Here is a 23635-nt window from a genome sequence, read left to right as displayed (position 1 = left end):
CTTTAGATGTAGAAAGTGGTGATTTGAATAGGAAGATTCAAAAGAACAGGATGAAGGCTGGGTTTCTCCTGGAGAAAGTTCCTGATTGCCAAAAGCAGGTGTTGACCTAAGCTAGATAATGTCTAAGTTCAAGCCACTGCTGTCCCTCCATACCGCACAATTGGTCACTACTTTCTATTGTGCTTTGAGCAAAGAGAAGTTAGCAATGGATTTTTGCAGGAAAAAAAAAAAAGGAAAGAAAGTTATTGTTCCAGTTTCCTGGAAGGGGATTTTTTTTCAGGAAGATACTGAACATTCCAGACAAAGTCACATACTGGAGTCCTGAGAGAACATGGTCAGATAAGTATCTGCAGGTAGTTCAGCCATAACGTGGGCTTTGAATCCTTATGAGGAACATGGCAGGAGATGAGGTGGAAAATGAAACCAAGGGGCATGAACTTGACAGCGGCCAATGTCATGGTCGTCTCTTGGGGGCATGGACATTAGTCTCTGGACGATGTGGAACCACGTAGGGAGTCTGAGATGAGCAGATTTGTTCCTTTGGCCCTCAGTGCTTAGCCCCCTATCTCTTCTCTCTGCTAACTTCCAGCCAGGGCCCACGTTTGCTCACAGAACTTTCATTTCATTCTTAATCTCTTCTCTTCCTGGAGATCAGGTTTGGGTCTACCAGGGCTGGGCTTGAGTCAGGTCTGAAGTCACTGCTTTACTCAGATTGCCCCACCTCTGACCACGGAGGCACCATTAGAGCAATTCAGAGAGCTGAATCTCTCCTCCTTTTCAGGAGGTGTTCTGTCTACCAGCCCTCCACAGTGAGCCCACAGGATGCTCTGGGGGGACCCCCACTGTGTCATCAAACCAGTGATGGCTAGCAAAGGGTTAATATGCTTTATTTAATAGGAACTACATAAAAGTCCCTGATGTTTATACTCTTCACATAGTACATCTTGAATATCATCCACCCTTTCACATTTGGGAGAAATCTCATCTTACATTCTTGCATTTAAGCAGCCAGTTTATTCAGCCAGACTGGATTTCTCAAACAGAATCTGAGTGGCAGCCAGTGGACCAGAGGGAAAAATTCTGTCACACACACACACACACACACACACACACACACACACAAAGCGAGGTTCTCATAAATATTGGGCTGTCATGGGATAACCCTTTGATGATTAACGCGTCACTCTGAATCACAGGATGACTCTGTAATTCTGCTGCCACAGTGACTTGCAATAGTCTGACAGTAAAATTTCATGCACTCAGACTTGGTGGTTTTCATGATCCTTTTCTTTCAAAATCTTTGAGTTTCTAAGTAATTTGGAGGTCAGCTGATTTGAAGTTAATATTGACCAAGTAAATTCTTCTTAAACCTTACAAACTGGGTAACAATATTCAAATTATCCCAGGGGGCTTTTTATTTTACTCAAAGATAAGATTTTCAGGTTAATCCAAGTACTTTAAGTGCACTCATTTATTTATTTTTTTTAACAACCACAGATTGTTAAAATTGTTAATGTTCTTCTTCATTCATTATAATAAAATCCATTAAGGACTTCCAGTTGGCTATTTTAGAAGTGTAACAGAAGTTTCTCTTTGTAAAAGGAATAAAACTATATTGGGAAATGTAATATACTTTTCAATTATCTCCCCCAATTAGTCTGAATTCTCTTCAGACTTGCCCCTAGAGAATGTTACTTAGTACACAGATAATCAAGCAATGGATTATTATTTTTAATTATATCCTAACAAGATCCAGTGACCAGCAAATAATTCACGATACATTTGCCTTTCTGCTGTTACAATATTTGCGGTGTGTGCACACAATTCATCTGCTTTCTCATATGTAACTTTCTCAAACTGTTCTTTTCTTCTTCTCTCTCACATGCAGTGGTACGAGCAGGAAAGAAAAGCAAGAGCCTATGGCTTAGAGTGTAGTTCAGTGATAGAGCTCTTGTCTAGCATGCACGAAGCCCTGGGTTCAAGCCCCAGCACCACCAATCATCATCATCATCATCATCATCATGGCCATTGCAACAAAGATTCAGGAGGGGAAGGGACGGGGAAAAAACCATTTTATTAAATTATTTTAATAGCATATTATAGTTATATATAACTGGGGTTCATTTTTTTGTTTGTTCTAATTAGTTTTACATAACTGTAGAATGCATTTTGATATATCATAAGTAAATAGAGTGTAGCTTCTCATTTTTCTGATTATACATGATGTAGAATTACACTGGTCATGTGGACATGTATGCACAAAGGGTAATAATGTCTGGTTCATTCCACTGTCCTTCCCATCCTCACCTCCCCCCCTCCCTTCACTTCCCTCTTTTAGTCCAAAATACCACTATTCTTCCCTAGTGTGCCACCTTATTGTGAATTAGCATCCACATAGCAGAGAAAACGTTTGGTCTTTGGTTCTTTGGGATGGACTTATTTCACTTAGCATGGTATTGTCTAGCTCCATCCATTTACTAGCAAATGCCATAATTTCATTCTTCTTTAAGGCTGAGTAATGTTCTACTATGTGTACTTACGGCAGGGCACCTAGGTTGGGTCCATAGCTTAGCTATTATTAATTGAGCTGCTGGACACATTGATGTGTCCTTTGGGCATAAGCCAAGGAGTGAAATAACTGAGTCAAATGAGGGTTCCATTCCAACTTTTCGGAGGAATCTCCATACTGCTTTCCATATCTTTATAACAAAGACAGAATTGGGCAAATCTAGTAGAAGGGTGAGCTGTGGAAGTAGGGGAAACCAGGAGTCCCATGTGATATCATGGAATGTGAGAGTAGGGAAGACAGAAGACAACACTCAAGGAAGAGGGAAGGGTGCTAGAAGCAGCTTAGGACTCATTGTCTCAAATAGTAAATTTATTCACACAGAATAGCAAACTATTGGCAACACAGAAATACGGTAGCTACTGAGAGAATGGGCTATAGAGCTAGACAGACCTGAGTTTAAGGTCAAGCTCAGTCATTTATGATGTGACTTTGGACCACTCATTTAACCTCGGTGAGCCTCAGTGTGTTCATTTACAAAAAGGCAATAACAGTGCCTTGCTGGTAAGATTGTTCAGAGAATTAAATGAGATAATGTGTAGGACACAAGACTTGGCACTCCATATGGTCATCATCTTATATATATATTTTTTTTCAATTGTCTCCCCCAAGTTATTTAGAATTTTCCAGATTCGCCCCTCAAGAATTTCTTTATAAAGATATCCAAGCAGTATATTATTATCCCAATAATTATTTGAAACAAATAGCTATGTTTAAAATATTTTATTAAGTGAAATAATCATTCCTTAACCTGGTCAGTGGTTTATGTAAGTGGAAAGATCACAAACTTTGAAGTCCAATCAACCTGGGTTCAAATCTGGGTCTGTTACTCACCAGGAAACTCATCATTATTTCATTCTAGAGACTTTTGCTATTCTTTGGATCTGGAATGTCCCTAAAGGTCCCTGTGAACTTGGTTCCCAGTTCATGATACTATTAAGGGTGGAGAAACCTGTAAGATGTGGGGCTTGAGGGGAAGAAGTTTGATTACTGGGTGTGTGCCCTGGGTGGAGATATCAGGACCCTACCCTTTTCCATCTCCTCTTTCTTCTTGACCACCATGAGGTAAACAGGCCTCCTCCGCTCTGTCCTTCTGCCATGTTGTACTGTATTATCACCCACCCAAAGTAAAAGCCAAGTGATCATGAACAAAATATCTGAAACCATGGTCAAAGTAAACCTTTCTTCTTTATAAACTGTACTTTCTTGTTAGTAATCTGAGATCAAATCTACTTTTCTAAGCAGCATGGAGATTCCTAAGAAAACTTAGAACGGTACCATCATTTGACCCAGTCATCCCACTCCTAGGTTTTTACCCAAAAGACTTAAACTCAGCATACTACAGTGATGCAGCCACATCAATGTTTATTGAAGTTCAATTCACAATAGCTAAACTATGGAACCAACCTAGGTGGCCTTCAACAGATGAACGGATAAAGAAATTGTGAGGTATATATATATATATATAACTCAGCTTTAAAGAAGAATGAAATTATGGCATTTGCCAGTAAATGGATGGAACTGAAAAATATAATGCTAAGCAAAATAAGCCCATCCCAAAGAACCAAAGGCCGAATTGGACATTAATTACCCTATGTGCATATATGATTATATGACATCTGTAACTCTACATCAGGTACAACCAGACAAATGAGAAGTTATACCCCATGGTGCGTCCAAATGCATTCTATTGTCATATATAATTAATTAGAACAAATTTAAAATCTATTTTTCTAGAGAGTATTTAAGTTAGAAAGTGTTAATAATGGGCTTAGTATGGTATCTTATTAAAGAGTCAGCTACTTGGTTAGTGACTTTCAATTTTTAGTATTTCACAATTTTGATGTCATTCCTTGGCATGGGAAACTGAGTATATGAGAAAAGAAAATGATGTCACCAGTATTAAATAAAGGAAGAATCCAGAGTATATAAGAATGTGTATAAAGTCTCATAATGAAGTGGATGTAGAATCAATATTAAATCCTTGAATATAGATTAACATAGTTGAGAGGTCTATTCCTGACTGTCCAAGACCTCATAATTTCATTTTATTGGTGCAGAAATTGAGCCCAGAGTATAAATGGCTTCGCCAGTAACATTGATTTCAAGTTCTCTGACATCTGAGCCACTTATCTACCCCTGTATTATATATATTTTCTACTGGATCACTTTTATGTCCAAAGGAGTTTTTATAAAATAACTTTAAATAGTATAGCATTCATAACTAATCAAACTCAGCATAAGAAATAATATAAATAACAGGGGCATAGTCAATATTTTATAAGTTTAAAAACATGACTACTTTAGGGTTAAAAATAATTGTTTTTGCAATGTATTTTATTTTCAGTGGATTTTTTTTTTCATAATTCCATTCACCACTTTTTTTCTACTTGAAATGTATTTCTCTGGGCAAGGATTGTGGCTCAGAGGTAGAGCACTGGCCTAGCATGTGTGAAGCACTAGATTCAATCCTCAGGACCACATGAAAATAAAATAAAGATATTATGTCCACCTATTACCAAAAAATAAATATTAAAAAAAGAAATGTATTTCCCTGGATCCTACGAGGAAAACACACTTCCATTGTTCTAAACAGTTGTGCTATTCCATGTGCATCTGGCAGTCTGACATCAACTGAATCATCCTAGCTCTAGTAGCCTAGAAATCTATTGATTTTTGGAAAAGATAGCAATGTCAAGTTCCATTTTTCAGGGTTCCTCAATAATCTGGAAACCTCCCTTCACAGAAGAGGTGCTTGTCAGGATCATCCATGATTTCAATATCTTTAGGCCTTGGGGAGTTTTGCAGTGGGGAACTCATGTTCACCAGTGGTTCAGCCTCGGGACCTATTTACATTCCCATGCCATTCCTGTTTGGCCAGCTAATAGAATCCAGGCATCTCTGTACAGCTGGCTCTCTTGAGTGACACATGGCAGCTCCCCTCACACCCTAACAAAGGGAAAAGAAAAGCAAGTCATTTGGCCTCTCTGATTCTCAATTGGCCTCTCCTGATTTCCTCCTGCATTCAACTATAGGAGCCTGCCCTTATTTTCATGGTTGATCTAGTTTAATATGGTTGCTTTTCATGGTGGTGTCCAACTAATGTTTTGGAGAAAATACTGGAGGACTGGAAGTTAAAACTTGGCCTTTGAGTTACTGTCTAATAGCCATGTGAAATGACAACATATCCTGGTCTACATATCATAGTCACATGGGCTGTTTACTCTTTGCTTACCTCCTGTGTTTTAATCAGCATGAGTTTCTAATTTTTCAGCCAGTAGTTACATTATAGAAAATATTACATTATTATTTGTATTTTGCAGATGGAGATACTGGGGTCCTAAGTTTGTAGCTGACTACACAGCATCCCAGAGACAAAACTGGAGCTACCATCCCGAGCCCGTGAATATCTTCCCCATAGGACTGTGCTACTCATCTGTGGAGTCCTCCTCCTCCTTATTTTCTTTTTAGGTAAGTTCTGTTCTTTTTATTAAATCATAAAAGTGAGCATTGATCATCTTGACAGCACCTGAATTATGAGCTGAAGGCCTATCTATGAAACTTGACTTCTTTAATTCCTGCCTTGAGCCCCGTGGAACAAAGTGTCTACATTGAGCCGTGCGGTCTTCCACATGTATTCCTTCTCAGATGCAGCTGTTTTATTCTTTAAGCCCTTCTTTCTTTGGTCTTGCAGGCAGTGCCATCAACATATGTGTTACTTTTCAGGCCATGTATTATATTAATTTATAGTCTGTCTTTGTGTTCAGTCTCTGGCTTGAAGCCATCACATGACTGAAGAATAAGAAAATGCTCAAAGAGCATGATGTTTTGTCAGACAACGTGGAGAACTGTGTACGTGTCTGATGACTTTGTGTCTATGGAGTGGAGACGATGCGTCAAAAATAAAATCCCTGTTTAGGCCTACCCAGTCTAAAATTAATTTATTAAAAAAATATATAAACTAGTTTCACTGGGTCCTGTTGCTTTGCCCAAATCACACTATTGCAGATGGCCATGACTGTCTGGAACAGTGAATGAACCCAATTAACCCCCAACTTTAGCTATAATTCATTCAGCCCAAACTTGATATCACAAATTCACCTGCTCAGTGGATTATGCCACTTTAGTGTGACACTAATAGAAGTCATGTCCATTTTGACTTTTCCACTATCTCTAAGGTCCTCAGATAGCCTTTACCCTTCTGATACCAAGTTGTAAAATGTTAATATTTGATCCAGAAGAAGTCAACAGAGAGAACAGAGATCCCGACATGGTACCATCTTTATTCAACTCGGTTTTTGTTTAGTGAGCTATGAGGATCAACACTCGGGCACACATCAGAGCACGTTAAGAGTAGAAGGGTTTTAGACATCATGATCCGACACTCGTTATCAGGAAGCCACCAAACAGAGCTTCAGCAGCATCCGAACTCAGAGTCTGTGGTTTCCATGTTCACAGCAGCTATGACATAGGACATTTCAGTTTATAATGAAAAACCAGGCTTGCAAAGTAGCTTTGGAACTCAAGGAACAAAAGAGGCTCTTTTCCCTCCTTCTGTAAAGTGACAGTGTTGGTGGCACATCATCAGACAAAGGGCATGGGGACACTAGGTTTTGTGCAGCCAGAGAGCTGAGTGGTAGGTCCTGTTTACTCTCTGCCAGAAGCCAGCAGGCCTCAGAAAAGGAGTTCAGGATGTCTCTTTGCTCCTGGTGATTTACTCGGGTTTCCTTTTGTAAGCATATGGATTCTATTTCTACTGTCTCTATAAATACTGTTGTGACTGTCTCTGCCAAACCGGCTACCTTTCTCACCCCAGGGAGAAGGCAAAAATCAGACATTCTTATTCTGCCGTCCCATTAGACACAGCTATTAGAGGAGGGAACAGATTTGGCAGTCAAAATGATGTGTGTATTTGAATCTTTAAAGAGCCAGGCTAAAGTTAGAGTCAGAGGGCTACCATAAATAACTTTTGTCCCTCTCTCTGTGTGGTTGGACCGAATTCCTTTCTCTTTAGAGTTGTACAAGCAGCAAGAGATCAAAGAGTCACCCGTTTATGGATGCGTAGTTCGTTACAAAGTCAGCACCCTCAGTGGGAGGACTCTGGCAAGGGCTCTAATAATTCTCTCCTGGGACTATTTTGTTGCATGGATTGGGGTTGGAGGGTACTAAAAGAACTTGTAACTACTTAAAATAAAGGTGAAAATTCATTTTCAGAGGAGAGTTAAAACTTAACTGGCATCTTTTTAGAGTAGGAAATGTGGTAGGGGTAAAGCGGATGTAAAGAAACTGACCCCTTACCACATGGAATGAGGTTCAAGAAGAATAATAGAAGGTGGAACAGTATAGTATCCTGTGTAATTTACTTATCCTTGGGTAAGCATTATAGAGAGTCTTTGATAAGCAGAGCAGAACAGTTACAGGGATTTTTTTTTTTAGCCCAAATTAAATAATGTATTTGAAGAACAGGCTTTGAACTAGCTTGCTAGAGTATAAAGAATAAATGTATTTAAAATTATAGCATTGGTGATGTTACATTTCCAAGACTGGAGATAATCACAATGCCATGAAATAATAACTATTACTTATTCAACATCAGCTCTGTGCCACATGCTGTGCTGTTTGTTATCTTTTAATCCCAGTGACCACGACCACATAAGAGAGTAGCATGGTATTATTCCCATTTTACACACAGGACGATGAGAATCCAGAGTTCAAGTGCTTGCTCAAGGTCACTCAGACAACCTGTTAGTAAGAGCAGGATTCGAATCAAGCTCCAGAATAAAGCAGAAATCACTGTTGTTAATAACTCTGGCTCCTGTCTCCTTTTTCTGGCCTCCATTGTGCAGGTTGCTGGAGTTCTCCTCCTTTCTGAGTGTTGGAGCTTTGCCTCTCCAAGAGCTACCTCAATCTGCATTTGCACTTACTCAGGTCAGACTAGATCATCTGTAAGTTCAGCTTCCTCGCTTTCCCCTTGCACACACACAGTCCCATTTGGGAGTGTAGAACTACTATAGACCCCAGGCAGACACTCCACCAAAAGCTTTCCCAGAATGCGTGATGAAAAAGGCAGGTAAAGGAAATACTTAGTCACCTCTTTTCAAGGGCAATAAATGACCCTTGTTAGATATCTTGTTGCATTTATATGCAACATATAAAAAGCTTAGAATACTCAAGACCCTAAATGTGTGTGTGTGGTGGTGGGGTGTCCTGTCCCCGTGGTTGTCCCCAGGCAGTCAGACTTAATGACTCATATCCTCTACAACATCTTGCATGTGGTCCTTGATCTAGCATTTTCTGCATGATGTTAGAGACCCACGTTTTGTAAAAGAGCACCTGTCACGTGCTTGACTGAGTTATAGTGACAGCCAAAGAAACATTTCCTCGAAAGTATTATTTTAACAGGGATCGTGTTGTTGTTTCCCATTCTGTATGGTACTTTAATTTGAATAAAAGCTGAACTGTGTGAACCTTTTTTTAAAAAAACACCATACGGTGCAGTGCAAAGAACTCCATGATTAGAGTCAATAAAGTCTCAATGGCTGTGTAATCCCTGAGAGCTTTTGTCCTTGTCACAGATAAAACCTGAATCACAGGGATGCCACAGGATCAGATGATTAAGGTGATTGGAAAACCACAGCTCTCTGTAAATGTTACCTTCTTTCTGTACTTCCTAGTGATGGTACCTTTTGTTCAACACATCTCTTCCTGTTGCTGAAAAACAAAAGTTAAAAAGGTCAGAAATAGGAGCAAAGAACGAATCAATTCCTTTTTTTATGAATTTAATAGCAATTGAGAGCATCATCCGAAATCCTGTGGCTCTCACCTCCCCCCACCAAGTTTTCTTGAAAGATTTCACACGTGCCGTGTAAGAAATTGTGAGTCAGCCTTCTCCAATCCTGACTTTAAGAGTTGCAGAAATCATCTGCCAGGCAGCACATATGTTCTCAGTTCCAGGAGAGGAAGAAAACACATTTGCTGAAAAGCAATGGAAACTTTAAAAACCAGTTGAGTTGTAATAAAGACACTTTACATTTTGCTAACTTCTTTTTCTCTCTGGTGCCTAAAGGCTTTTCTGACCCTGGATGGGTTCTATGCTCAGGAGCCATCTGTCCCCCGGAATATTCCCTCCATGGGGTAGGAGCTCCTGCTGGGCATGGGGAGGGAGGCATGGGAAGTGCAGAATGACCAAAATGTGAAATTATGATGAAGAAATAATAAATCAACAGCAGCTATTGTTGAAGGCAAGATACTCAAGGTTGCAAATTCATTTTTCCTTAAGATCTTATAACATTCTAATGTAATTGGTAATTGATTTCAGTCTGCTTTTGAGGAGACAAAGTCACTTGTGTGTGGGGGTGGATGGGGGCGGTGCCCTGTCCCTGTAATTGTCCATAGGCAGTCAGATTTAATTACTAAGTCACTTGACGAGGAGATAGAGCTAATGAGCCAGGGAGTCAAGAATACCAAAGCATGTGATTGTAACATTGCATGTAGGCATAGAATTGTGTATGGGACCTCTGGAACGTTGGAAAGATTTTTATCTAGAAAATTATTTTCCACAAAGCACAGAAAGAGTCCCCTGGTGTCCTAAAGGGGCATACTGCTGGCAAGGGCTGTGGTCTCCATATTAATATCGTAGAAACCAGATTCAAATAAGTTGTGGATTTCCCTTGAAGCAAAAGAAATCAATTACAGGGAAAATGAAACTCTCAACTCAGTACTGTACTTGAGAAATGTTCAACTCATTTCATGATGTTTTGCCTTTCTTCACCTCTCACTGAAGCGGTCTTGTTCTTCAGTAATTGGTATTTGGTCGTTCTTGTGAATCGTTCAGTCTGGGTGTTTTTATTCATTAAATCGTGTAAGTAAAAATTGATGTGATGGAATAATCATGGCAGCCTCAGACACAGAACAAAGGCTTTTCTAAACGAGTATTTCTCCCCTAACATCTGGGCAGATGTTTCATGTGGGTTTTCTTTCCGCAAGTATCTAATGGCATGATTCCACATTCAGAAGGAATTGACAGTGACATTTCATTTGACTGAGGGGAAAAAAGAAAAGAAAGAAGTATTTCTACATTTAACAGAACCCAAAAGGCAAGTTGAAAAAACACTTTGAAAGCTGATTTCCATTTTACGATCTAAAGCAGACCCAAGGTGTATCTACAGACAGGTGGTGCCAGATGTGGCTCTGCTATGAGTCCTTGTGACATGGATTATGTTGACTTCCTGAGAATATTTCAGGATTCATCATCAGAAAGGACTCTGAAACAGTGGTTTTAAACTCCCTTAGAAATGGGTCACTATATAAATCCTAAAGGAAAAACCAAGCTGGGTAAACCTAGGATCTTGGCTTTATGTCAAACCTTACAATTTAAAATCACAGGTCATTCCTCCAGCAGCCCCCTAACCCAGACATCCATCCTCATTAGCCACAGCCCTCAACCCTGAGCCTTCCTTGATCTTGCTAAAATTTAGCCAAGAAGCAAAAGCTCAGGTCTTGCCATTTTGTATAAAGTCATTGGGCAGAATACAGAGAAGGCAACAAGAAAGGAATTTGTCCATCATAGGAAACCAGGGTGTTTGATGGTAAGATTGAAGTCTCTTCCTTCGGGATTAGTAGGTAAAATTCTCCCCTGTGCCTTTGAATGAGAGATTTCCCCTAAACACAATACAGAACATTGTGTCTAGTAGCAGGAACCCTGGAGACCAGTGAATAAAGAAAAGTAGGAACTTTCCAGAGAAGCTGGAATATAATACCTATTATGATAAACTGCAATTTTAGAAGCACCCTATTGAGAAAAGTAGTCAACACTTTAAACATGGCTTTAAAATTTTAAACTTTGTCTGGATTAAGCTCTAACTGACTTTCTCATGTTGCAGTTGGTAGAAAATACACTTTAAAAAAAAATACACATTTTAAAAAATTCTTGCATTTCCCTATGTTTCTTGGAGATTTCAGTTTAAAATGGTGCCCAAGCTTTTTTCTTAGTTTAGCATCTCATGAAAGATTCTCAAAACTTTACTCTAATACTCTCTAGTATACCTAAGATGAGCCTATGGAGAAAATGCATAAGCTTTGTTCAAGTATCAACTTTAATCCTTCTGGCTGTGAGGTCAATGCTAATGAGTTAACAATATATCCTAAATAAGGTGTCTTTTAACAGATATACACATAATGCAAGTTTTCATAATAATTAGTTGATAAATATATCACCAGAAGCTTGTAGGAAATGAACCCTATATTTCCCCACAGAAGTGATAGTTCAATATTCACTAGTTTAATACTCCTATCAGAGTTGGAGAACATAACTACTGTGGCTAACGAGAATCCACTTCATTTAATGAAAAACTTTGTACCATCTGGTTCTTTGAGCGGCTCTGATATATTATATAGTCTCCAGTTATCCTCTCAAATGAGACTCAGAAACAACCTGTTATGTTCAGAACCATGTTTCAGGTAACTTGGGCATTGGGTATACCAGATGAGAGTCATGTGACTCTCACAGCTAAAGCAGAGTAAGGGAAGCTGGTACTGGAATATGGACAGACAGAGGGGAAACTTGGCTGTTCGCCTTGGGAAGGGCCACCATAAGAGGAATGAGGTGGAGATGTGGGAAGAATACAAAGAAGGGAACCAGAAGGAGAGGGGAAAATGGGTGTGTTCCCTTAACACATCTCAAGACAATGCTGTCAATCATGGGCTATGCCACAACCTGACTTCTTCCACTGTAATTGATGTGGATAAAATGTCATCTGTTATACTTTATGGAGATAACAACACACTCTGAAGAGCTTAATGACATCATTTTATATAAACTGAACCTATTTATTTTTCTGGTTCATGTAAGGTAACAACTCTTCATTTCAAGGTTACCCGGAACAGACAAATTTGTTTTTCAGTAAATAGTATCTATAAGAAAGATTTCTCTAAAATCAGGGGCACTTTCAGGCACTTAAGTCAATGGAATTTAATAACATATTTAATATGCCATGGCCATAGAGATTTTTACTAGCTGATGTAGAGAAACTACATGTTCTTACATTCATGCATAAGGTAATTTGTTTTATAGGCAGAAAATAGAGTTTACGGTTTGAAATAAACAAATCATTGCCTTAAATAGTGTGGAAAAAAGTATAGTACTTCAAAAATAATAGCTTGTTTACATGCATTTGCTTGTTGGAAACAATAGACTGAAATGAGAGCTCCTCTATCATTACTCTGTTATGTGAAAAAATGAGAAAGTGTATACAGGGACCCAGAGCAGGGGAAAGAATTTCCCATAATGCCATGTGGACATGATAAATGGTTCTATTTTGCCACTTAATGTTATATAGGATCAATACAGCATCTAACTCATGAGCTTCAGTTGGAAATCTCAAATCTGATGGAAAAGAATTTTTTAGTATCACATGAAAGATTCTCAAAACTTTAGAAAAAAAATAAGTGTTTTGTGAAATATGGCCAAGTTATATCTTCACACATGAAAAATGTACTATATTTTCCTAAGAGTAAAAATCATTATGTGAAGTAAGACTTTTTAAAAGCAGTGTTAAAACTACATTAAATTGCTCTTAAAGAGTAGTAATCATATTGTCTCATGTTTGGGGGGAATTAAAATGAAGCACCTACATAAAACAAAATTAATACAATCTTTTCATTAAGAATGAGCTATAAAAATAATAGTTACAGTGAATGTTAACCTAAAATAGCATATAGTTATCAAAATGGTCCTGAATCAAATATCTTTTCTTTTTTTACTACTATCATTGATTCAACCATCCCATTCTTGATAACCCTTGGGATCCACAAAGTAAAAGATAGGAAAAAATGAGGCAAAGAAAATTTTAAAGGCCAAAAATATACTCTCCTGAGTCCTCCAAGACATTTCTTACAAAAGGCTATGCAGTGATTTTGCTTGGTCTACCTGCTTTGTTAGTTAGTAATTAAAACTAACTGCTATAATAAGCAACCTCAAAATATCACCAGCTTAAGACAATGAAGATTTGTTCATTGCTGATGTAAAAGTTACACAAAGGATCAGGTGGTTCTTGTGGAGGTTCTCCTTTAAGTAGTTTTTTCCAATTCGTGGTCTCCAGGGTCTCACTGGAGAAGTTTGCATGACAGGGAGGTTTATAATCAGACCCAGAAATAGCAACAGAATTTCCACTCCATTTCTTTTACCAGAACCTGGTCCTACAGTCACAATGCACCTTCCAGGTGTGCTGGAAAATGCTTGATCACTCTCCACTCTGGGAGGAGCAGGAAAAGAAAATGTCTTCATTCCGACTGCCTTACCACACCCTTTGTAGCCCCCAAAAGAGGCAAAATTTAAGTTTAATTTGGCCTCAAGCTGATAGTGTTTTTGGGTGCTTTACAGAAGACACAAAAACAGCTTCTGAAAGATTGAAATTTAAACAACTAAGCTTCACATTTAAGAGGGAAAAGAGGTTTACAAGGAAACTGAGTTCATAAACAAACAAAATCACTGAGCCTGAAAAAGTAAGACATCACTAGCAAAAAAAAAAAAAAAAAGAAAGAAAGAAAGAAAAGAAAAGAAAAAAACAACAAAGGGAAAATTTGGGGATATTGGAATTATCAGGCCTGGATTATATGTTTTGTTTTTGATATGCTCAAGAAAGTAAAAGCATATAGTAAATATCATAAAGTTATATAATGTTAATAAATAAAATTTGAAATAAATTGCTAGAAATAAAAAATGCAATAATTAAAATTAGAAATTGCTTTCAACATCAGGTTAGATTCAGCTAACGAAAAAGTTTGTGAACTAGAAGTAAAGTAAAAGTAAAGATTTAAAATGCCACTTATACAAAAAGAAGTTATGTGTAAAATAAGTGTTTAAAGATGAAGAAAATAAAATGGACAATATAGCATACTTTTTAAACTGGAGGTTTAGGGGGTGGGAAATTTTTTTCTTTTAGATCACATGGTAAATGTTTTAGATGTATTGGGCCATAAATTCTTTACTGGAAATACTCAATTCTGCTATTGTAATGTTTCTGAAAGCAGTCATGGATAAAAGTTTAAACCAGTGAGTCTGGTTATGTTTCACTAAGACTTCATTTACAAAAAGGGAACAGCTATATTTGACCACCAGCCATAATTTGTTAACTGCCAGCCTAGAAAATAATTTTTTTAAAAAAAATCAGGGCAGATTAAAATTTGAGAAGATAGTAGATTATATCTCAATCCAAAAGACCTACACTGTAAAATTCAATCTCAAGAAGAAAGAGAAAAGGTGCAATAATGGTTGAGAATTTTCCAGAAATAAGAAAACAGAACAATTCTTAGATCCAAAAAGGGTAAAAAAAAAAAATTCAAAGCAGGATAAAATAAAAAGCTCAGACAAGAATGTAAAAAGAACATCTTAAAAAAACAATCATAAAATCAGTAAATTCTCCCCCCGCCAAAAAAAATGCAGAAAGCAGACAAAACTGCCAAAAAAAAAAAAATAACCATATCAGGACCTTGAAATTGATCATAGATAAACAGTAATTATGAAGCATTTATTCGTTTTAGGAAAAGGCTAACACTTTGCATTAGAAGACTGGGAGTCTACAACTTCATTCCTGGGATTAGTTTCCTTACTCCACCACCAGCAGCAGCTTTTACAAGAGCTGGTTGTGGAAACCAGGAGTCTAGCTGTGAGAGGTAGGCAACTTGATTTGGAATGACAAGCAAAACCTCACACTAAGGGGCGTGGTCAAGGAACAAGCATGGTAGGAAATGAGTGGAAAAAATATACTGCTTGAGGTTGTGGTTTTGTGTTGAGTGAGCATTGCATAAGCAATAAATTTAGCAAAGAGATCCTAGAAAGAAGAGTTATAAGAGAGCTGGATAATTCACATATCTATGACTGCTTGCAATCTATGAATGCACAAGGAATACCAGATACAGACCTCAGAAAACTAAAAGTCCAAGCAGAGATGTAATTATAGCAAAGTTGCAGGATACAAAGTTAATATTTTTAAAAGCCACTTGTTTCTTGTATACCAGCAATGAATAATTGAAACTTATAATTAACATATCATTCACATAAGCCCCCCACAAAGTGAATATTTACATATAAATCTAAATATATGAAAGAAACTGAAAATTCTGATAAATCAAAGATCTAAATAGATACCATATTCATGGCTAGGAAGATTCACTATTGCCAAGATATCAGTTCTTTCCAACTCTATCTCCAATTCATTGCAGTTCCGAAGAAAATCCTAGTGAGTTATTTTGTTGATATTAACAAACTGATTCTACAGTTTCCTTGAAAGGCAAAAGATCCAAGTAACCCCTGACATGAACCAACCTCAGATTTACTATGGAACTACAGTAATCAAGACAGAGTTGTGTTGGTGAAAGAACAGGTAGTTGGAACAGAATGAGTGGCACAGAAATAGACCCATACACATGTAGCCAGCTCATCTTTGACAAAGAAATAGAGACAAATCAATGGAGAAAGAATAGCTGTTCAACATTTGAATTTATACACACACACACACACACACACACACACAGACATATTCCTTTCACAAAAATTAACTCTAGACAGATATTAGACTTAAGTGTAAAACCCTAAACTATAATACTTCTAGAATATGACACAGGAAAACTTCTTTTAATCATTTAATACCTAAAAGATTAAAATCACTTAAGACACTATACTAATTGCAAATATCATGAAAGGAAAAGCTAATAACTGAACTTCATTGGTATTCAGAACTTATTATCTGTGAAAGACACTAAGAAGAGAATGAAAAGATAAGGCACACACTGAGAGAAAATATTTGCAAAACACACATATGATAAAGAATTCACATCCAAAACATACAACACTTAAAATTCAACAATAAGAAAACAATCCTTGTTCCTAAATGAGCAAAAATTCCAGACACCTCACCAAAGAAGATAAAGAGGGGGCAAATAAGCATATGAAATGATGCACAAAATTCTATGACATAAGGAAATTACAAATTAAAACAACAATAAGATGTTATTACACATTTATTAGAATGCTTAAAATCAAATACACTGACAAAACCAAATACGGGCAAGGATGTGAAAATCACTGCTGCAGGGAACAAAAAATGGGACAGCCTCTTTTGAAGACAGTTTAGCAAAGTGCAAGACTTACAAAACCAAGCTTTCTTTGTAAGATAGACTTAGAAAACATAGACTTACCATACAATCTGGCAGTCACAGTCCTAGGTGTTTACCCAAATGTGTTGAAAACTTATGTCCACACAAAAACCTGCACATATCCAGCAAGGTGGCACAGCCTGTAATCCCTGAGGCTTGGGAGGCTGAGGCAGAATGATTGTGAGTTCAAAGCCAGCCTCAGCAACTGAGTGAGGCCCTAAGTAACTCAGCGAGACTCTGTGTTTAAATAAAATATAAAAAAGGGCTCAGGTTGTGGCTCAGTGGTTAAGCGCCCCTGGGTTCAGTACAAAAATAAAAACCTGGTAGAGACTTTTGTCAAAATGTCAAAAGTTATAAAGAACCAAGATATCCTTCACTGGATGTTGAGAGCCACAGCCGAAGGGGCCCCAGCAAACTTCCAGCTGCCAGCAAACTTCCAGCTGCGATTGGCTCACAGCGGCCCCAGCAACTTCTAGCTGCCAACTGATTGGCTCCTCTGCGGTGATGCTCATTGGGCTGTTTCCCAGCCCTTTCAGACCATGGAGCTGCTCATTGGGGGACTTTTTTTGGCTCCGCCCATGTGACCCAGCCAATCGGCCTCAAGAGCAGGAAAAGTGGGGGAAGTGGAGAGGCTTGTGGGAAGCCGGTGGTGGCAGTTGGGTTTTCCTGAGGAGCTGTTTTGTTTGGTGTGTGTGGTTCAAAAATAAAGTTCGTTTCTTTTGACAAGTGGCTCCTGAATTGTGCCCAGCCAGACTGCGGCAACTGGATGAATGGACAAACAAACTGCAGTATATTTATGCAGTGAAATATTGTTCAGAGAAAAAAAATTAGCCATCAAGCCATGGAAAGATATGGAGGAAATAGAAATGTGTACTGCTAAGAGAAAGATGACAGTTTGAATCAAACTCCTAGACATTCTATAATTGGTAAAACTAGGATGGGACTGAAAAGATCAGTGACTGCTAGGTGGCAGAGAAGAAGGAGACAGAAATGAGTATGTATGTGTAGCTCTGGGGGGTTTTAGGTGGTGAAGCCATCCTGTTATTCTGTAGTAGTGGATCCATAACATTATGCATTTACTGAAACCCACTCACCTGCACAGCACTCAGAGTGGACTCTAAACTATGGACTTTAGTGGATAATAAGGTATAGTCATTGGTTCGCCAGCTGAAGATGTTAATAATAGAGAAGATTATTTGCAGGAGGAGAAGAGATATATGAAAGTCTGCACTTTCTATGTAATTTTTCTCTAACCCTAAAAAAGAAAGTCTGTTATAAACATTTTCTCACAGGTCTTCCTTACAAGAAATAGTGAAGAAAGTATTTCAGTCTTAAAGTGATTGACACCCAACATAAATTTGAATTCAAAGGAGAAAATTAAATGTTTTGAAATGGTAAATATGTAGGTAAATACAAGATGGTTTAAAATATTTTTCTTAATTTCTGTAAAAATCACGAAACTATATAAAGCAATAATTTAATGCACTATTGGACTTCTAACCCATGTGTGTGTGTGTGTGTGTAGGTGTGTGTGTATGACACATATACAACACATATATGACCATAATTGCATAAAGGAGGGAAAAATAATGCTATATTGGAGCAAAATTGGAATAAATAAATAAATAAATATTGCATTAGATTATATTGAACTAAAACAAATATTGTAAACCCTAGAGCAGTTTCAAAGAAAATAATTAAAAAGTAAAGTTTGAAAATAATAAAGGAATTAATAATGATGCATTAATATTTCTTAACACAAATAGGGTCATTACAGCAGGCATCAGCCTAACTCTATCCACTAATATCAATGATTGATAGACTAAAATATGAATGGACTCCCATCCCAAGGTTAGGAAGGTAATATCTAACTATATACTACATACAAGAGACTAAATCTAGACTTTCAGTCCTACATAGATTGAAAGTAAATAAAACAAAAAAACAAAAAGATGTACCATGCAAACAATAATTATAAGAAAGTTGATGTGATTAGAGTCATGTATGACAAGAATAATAAAAAATAAAAATAAAAAATAAAGATTGCTAGAAAAAAAGAGTGGTAATTTATAATGATAGAAGTGTTGATATATTAGGAAGATGAAACAATTACAAATGTATATGCACCTAATATCGAAACCCCAAAACACATCACAAAAGAAAAAAATCACCCATTCAACAATTGCAGTGACAAATTTCAAGATAAACTATAGAGGCCAATTTCATAGAGAAAAGGAAGATCACCGAAAAGAATGGCATTGGATTAGGTTCTCTTATCTCAACGGGAGCCACACACAGTGGAAGGACACCTGGAAGGAACTGAGGGACAGGATCTGTCATACTAGACAGTGTGCTTGAGAATGAGAACAGAAGGAATGCTTTTATTTGTTTTTTTTTTCAAAAAATGAAAACTGACAGCATTTTCCACTAACAGAAATTCACTAAAAGGAGATGCTTTATACCCCTCAAAATGACAATTTGATTAACTAAAGATTGAGATGAAATTGCTCTTTTCTACTTGTAAAACTGTTATATAGACAACTTAGACCTATAGAAATTACAGTATGTAATACAGTGTACCATGAACAATTTCAACTCAATCTTTAGTTAATGAAAATTTGTTTTGTGTCCTCATCAGTACTCTGTGTTTTTGTTTGTTTGTTTGTTTTTGGTTTTATTGTTGTTGTTTGTTACTAGGAATTTAAATCAGGGGAACAAAGAAATTTGGTCAAACATAGTTGTTTAGGGCCTTGCTAAGTTTCTGAGGGTGGTTTTGAACTCAGGATTGTCTTGCCTCAGCCTCCCAATCTACTGAGATTAGAGTTGTGTGCCATGGCGCCTGGTTCTATTTTATTTTTATATTTAAATACATATTACTTCTGAAAATGATTTATACTTGATATTAAGAAAGCATAGAGGAACTGACGTCACCAAAACGCGGTGAGGAGATAACTTCATTGAAACCAGCAGCGACAGCATCAAATAAATTTATAAGAGTAAACAGTAACTCAGCAGTCAAACAGAACAAGAAGTAACATGAGCAGCATGAAAAAGCAAGGAAGAAAAGGAGTACAAACAATGCAGGACAGCCTAAATATTCAGGAGGACCTAGAGTCATCAGAAAAATGCTCATATAAAGAACTCAAGGAATACCTTAGACAGATGGAATGGAACCTTAAAGAGGATACAAGACAGCAAATCCAAACAGTGAAAGAACTCATTGAAAATGAATTACAAGGCCCTAGGCCAAAGTTCATCCCAAAGAAGTGTTAATGAAGTCCTTCCTGCTCAGACTACTTCTTTGGCCCTCCTGTGTCCCATGCCTTGGGCCTTCCAACCTACATGCCATCACCAAAACTATAAAAAGGGGAGACAACAGTCCTTCCACGGATTCCACCTCTTGGGTCCCCTTCTTCCTCCGGGAGAAGACTTTTCTGCTGTCCTTTAATAAACTTCTAATTTCTACTCTGAAAAAAAAAAAGAAAATGAATTACATAAACAGATAAAAGAAGAAGTTAAGCATCCTTATCAGGAGATAGAGATTATAAAAAAAATCAAACAATAATTCTAGAAATGCAGGAAACTATAAACCAAATTAAAAACTCAAATGAGAGTATCACTAACAGAGTGGAGCAAGTAGAAGCCAGAACATCAGATAATGAAGACAAAATATATCATCTTGAAAAGAGTCCAGCCAACTCAGAAAGGCTGGTAAAAAATCACGAGAAAAGCATCCAAGAGATATGGGATAACATAAAAAAACCAAACTTACGAGTCACTGGGATAGAGGAAGGTACAGAGATTCAAACCAAGGGAATGAGTAACCTGCTGAATGAAATAATTACAGAAAACTTTCCAGAAATAAAAAAGGAAACAGATATACAAATTGTAGATGCATACAGGACACCGAGCACACAAAATCACAGTAGACCAACGCCAAGACACATTGTTATGAAGATATCCAATATACAGAATAAAGAGAAAATATTAAAAGCTACAAGAGAAAGGAGACAGATTACATTCAGGGGTAAACCAATAAGGTTAACAACGGATTTTTCATCACAGACGCTGAAAGCAAGAAGATCCTGGAACAACGTATTTCAAACACTGAAAGACAATGGATGCCAACCAAGAATTCTGTATCCAGCAAAATTAAGCTTCAGGTATGACAATGAAATAAAAATCTTTCATGATAAACAAAAGCTAAAAGAATTTGCAGCTAGAAAACCAGCATTGCAATAGACAATAAGATAACAAATAACCCAATCAACAAATGGGCCAAGGACCTGAACAGACACTTCTCAGAGAAGGACATACAATCAATCAACAAGTACATAAAAAATGCTCACCATCTCTAGCAGTCAGAGAAATGCAAATCAAAACCACCCTAAGATATCATCTCACTCCAGTAAGATTGGCAGCCATTATGAAGTCAAACAACAACAAGTGCTGGCGAGGATGTGGGGAAAAGGGTACTCTTGTACATTGCTGGTGGGACTGCAAATTGGTGCAGCCAATTTGGAAAGCAGTATGGAGATTCCTGGGAAAGCTGGGAATGGAACCACCATTTGACCCAGCTATTGCCCTTCTCGGACTATTCCCTGAAGACCTTAAAAGAGCGTACTACAGGGATACTGCCACATCGATGTTCATAGCAGCACAATTCACAATAGCTAGACTGTGGAACCAACCCAGATGCCCTTCAATAGATGAATGGATAAAAAAAAAATGTGGCATTTATACACCATGGAGTATTACGCAGCACCAAAAAAATGACAAAATCATGGAATTTGCAGGGAAATGGATGGCACTAGAGCAGATTATGCTTAGTGAAGCTAGCCAATCCCTAAAAAACAAATACCAAATGTCTTCTTTGATATAATGAGAGCAACTAAGAACAGAGCAGGGAGGAAGAGCAGGAAGAAAAGATTAACATTAAACAGAGACATGAGGTGGGAGGGAAAGGGAGAGAAAAGGGAAATTGCATGGAAATGGAGGGAGACCCTCATTGTTATACAAAATTACATATAAGAGGTTGTGAGGGGAATGGGAAAATAAACAAGGAGAGAAATGAATTACAGTAGATGGGGTAGAGAGAGAAGATGGGAGGGGAGGGGAGGGGGGATAGTAGAGGATAGGAAAGGTAGCAGAATACAACAGTTACTAATAGGGCATTATGTAAAAATGTGGATGTGTAACTGATGTGATTCTGCAATCTGTATTTGGGGTAAAAATGGGAGTTCATAACCCACTTGAATCCAATGTATGAAATATGTCAAGAGCTTTGTAATGGTTTTAACAACCAATAAAGAAAAAAAATAAAATAAAAGAAAGCATAGAATACCATTTTTTCTCATAAATATCCCTCTTTTTTGTGGAAAGGATGTCATTTTCCTATTTCCACACAGTAGTGCCAGATATATACTTTATTGTTATCTAAGTGGTAAGTTTTTTATTTTTATGATACAGCTTATATCTTAATTACAGAAGTTTATTTGTTCATATTATTATAAGGTATATACTGTTTTCTATAACATCATAGCATATAGCAATGTATATCAAAATAATTTGTTGGAGTGTGGGAAGGACAAGGATGGTTAATTGAGGTTAGAAATAATGGTAGAATATCATGGACATTATTATCCATAGTACATGTATAAAAACACGAATTGGCCTGAATATACTTTGTATACAACCAGAGACATGAAAAATTGTGCTATATATGTGTAATAAAAATTGTAATGCTGTCTGCTGCCATATATAAATTTAAAAAATAATTTAAAATATTAAAAATAAAAAAGGACAATTTGAAAAAATATTAAGTATTTTCTTATTGTGTATACCTCAGTAGTTTTTAAAAATCAGTTATATTTCTACATAACAACAACAGATTCAAAAAAAACAGTATCATTTTCAATAGCACACTCCATACAGGTTATCTTGAAAATGTAAAAAAGATGCTTAGATTGTACAATATTATAAAACATGATTTAAAAATCTTAAGGCTTAAGTAAACATGGAATAAAATCTAAAGAAGCAACTGTAAAACCATTACCAATTAAATTAATGAAGTAATATTCAACTTGTAGGGTATGAAGAAAACAGTCAAGGGAGAATTAAATTGTGGAAACTTCTAGTACATAGGAAGGAGGAGTGGTTGAACTAATATTTTCTGGAAATCTTGTAATTATCTTTTTCTTTGCCTTTTATTTTTTATTGACTTCTTTTTAGTTACACATGACAGTAAAATCCATTTTGACATGGTTATACAAGCATGGAATATATCTTATTCTAGTTAGGACTCCATTCTTGTAGGTGTACACAGTAGTGAGATTCACTGTGGTGTATTCATATATGTATATAGGAAAGTTATGTCAGATTCATTACACTGTCTATCCTTTTCCTATCCCTTCTCCCTTCCCTTCATTCCCCTTTATCTAATCTACTGAACTTGAATTCTTCTCCTTCCTGACCTTATTGTGGGTTGTCTTCCACATATCAGCAAAAACAGCCAAGCTTTGGCTTTGGGGGACTTAGCGTAATAGTTTGCAGATCCATCCATTTACTGGCAAATGCCATAATTTCATTCTCCTTGTTTGTGTATATATATATATATATATATATATATATATATATATATATATATATACCATTTTTGCTTTATCCATTCATCTGTTGAAAAACACCTAGGTCTGCTCCATAGGATAGCTGTTGTACATTATGCTGCTATAAACATTGGTGTAACTGCATCACTATAGTATGCTAATTTTAAATTCTTTGCATATATACCAAATAGTTGGATAGCTAGGTCAAATAGTTCCATTTTAAGGCTTTTGAGGAATCTCCATACTGTTTTCCAGAGTGGTTTCATCAATTTGCATTTTCACCAATAATATACGAGTGTACCCTTTTCAT

The 23635-nt window shown here is 37.0% G+C and overlaps 1 protein-coding gene across 3 annotated transcripts in view; it reads left to right on the top strand.

The window, feature by feature from the left end:
- The first annotated feature begins 6015 nt into the window (after positions 1 to 6015).
- The window catches only part of Kiaa1217 (KIAA1217 ortholog), a 458856-nt gene continuing 441236 nt past the window's right edge, over positions 6016 to 23635 (top strand). For all 3 annotated transcript variants that reach the window (XM_076832183.1, XM_076832182.1, XM_076832181.1), the window contains exon 1: positions 6016 to 6037. The gene's annotated coding sequence lies outside the window, so the exon portion shown is untranslated. The remainder of the gene's footprint in view (positions 6038 to 23635) is intronic.

Source organism: Callospermophilus lateralis, chromosome 13 (assembly GCF_048772815.1).
Source record: "Callospermophilus lateralis isolate mCalLat2 chromosome 13, mCalLat2.hap1, whole genome shotgun sequence".
NCBI lineage: Eukaryota > Metazoa > Chordata > Mammalia > Rodentia > Sciuridae > Callospermophilus > Callospermophilus lateralis.
Note: the sequence above shows the minus strand (reverse complement) of the source record. Positions and strands in the feature narration are given on the sequence as shown.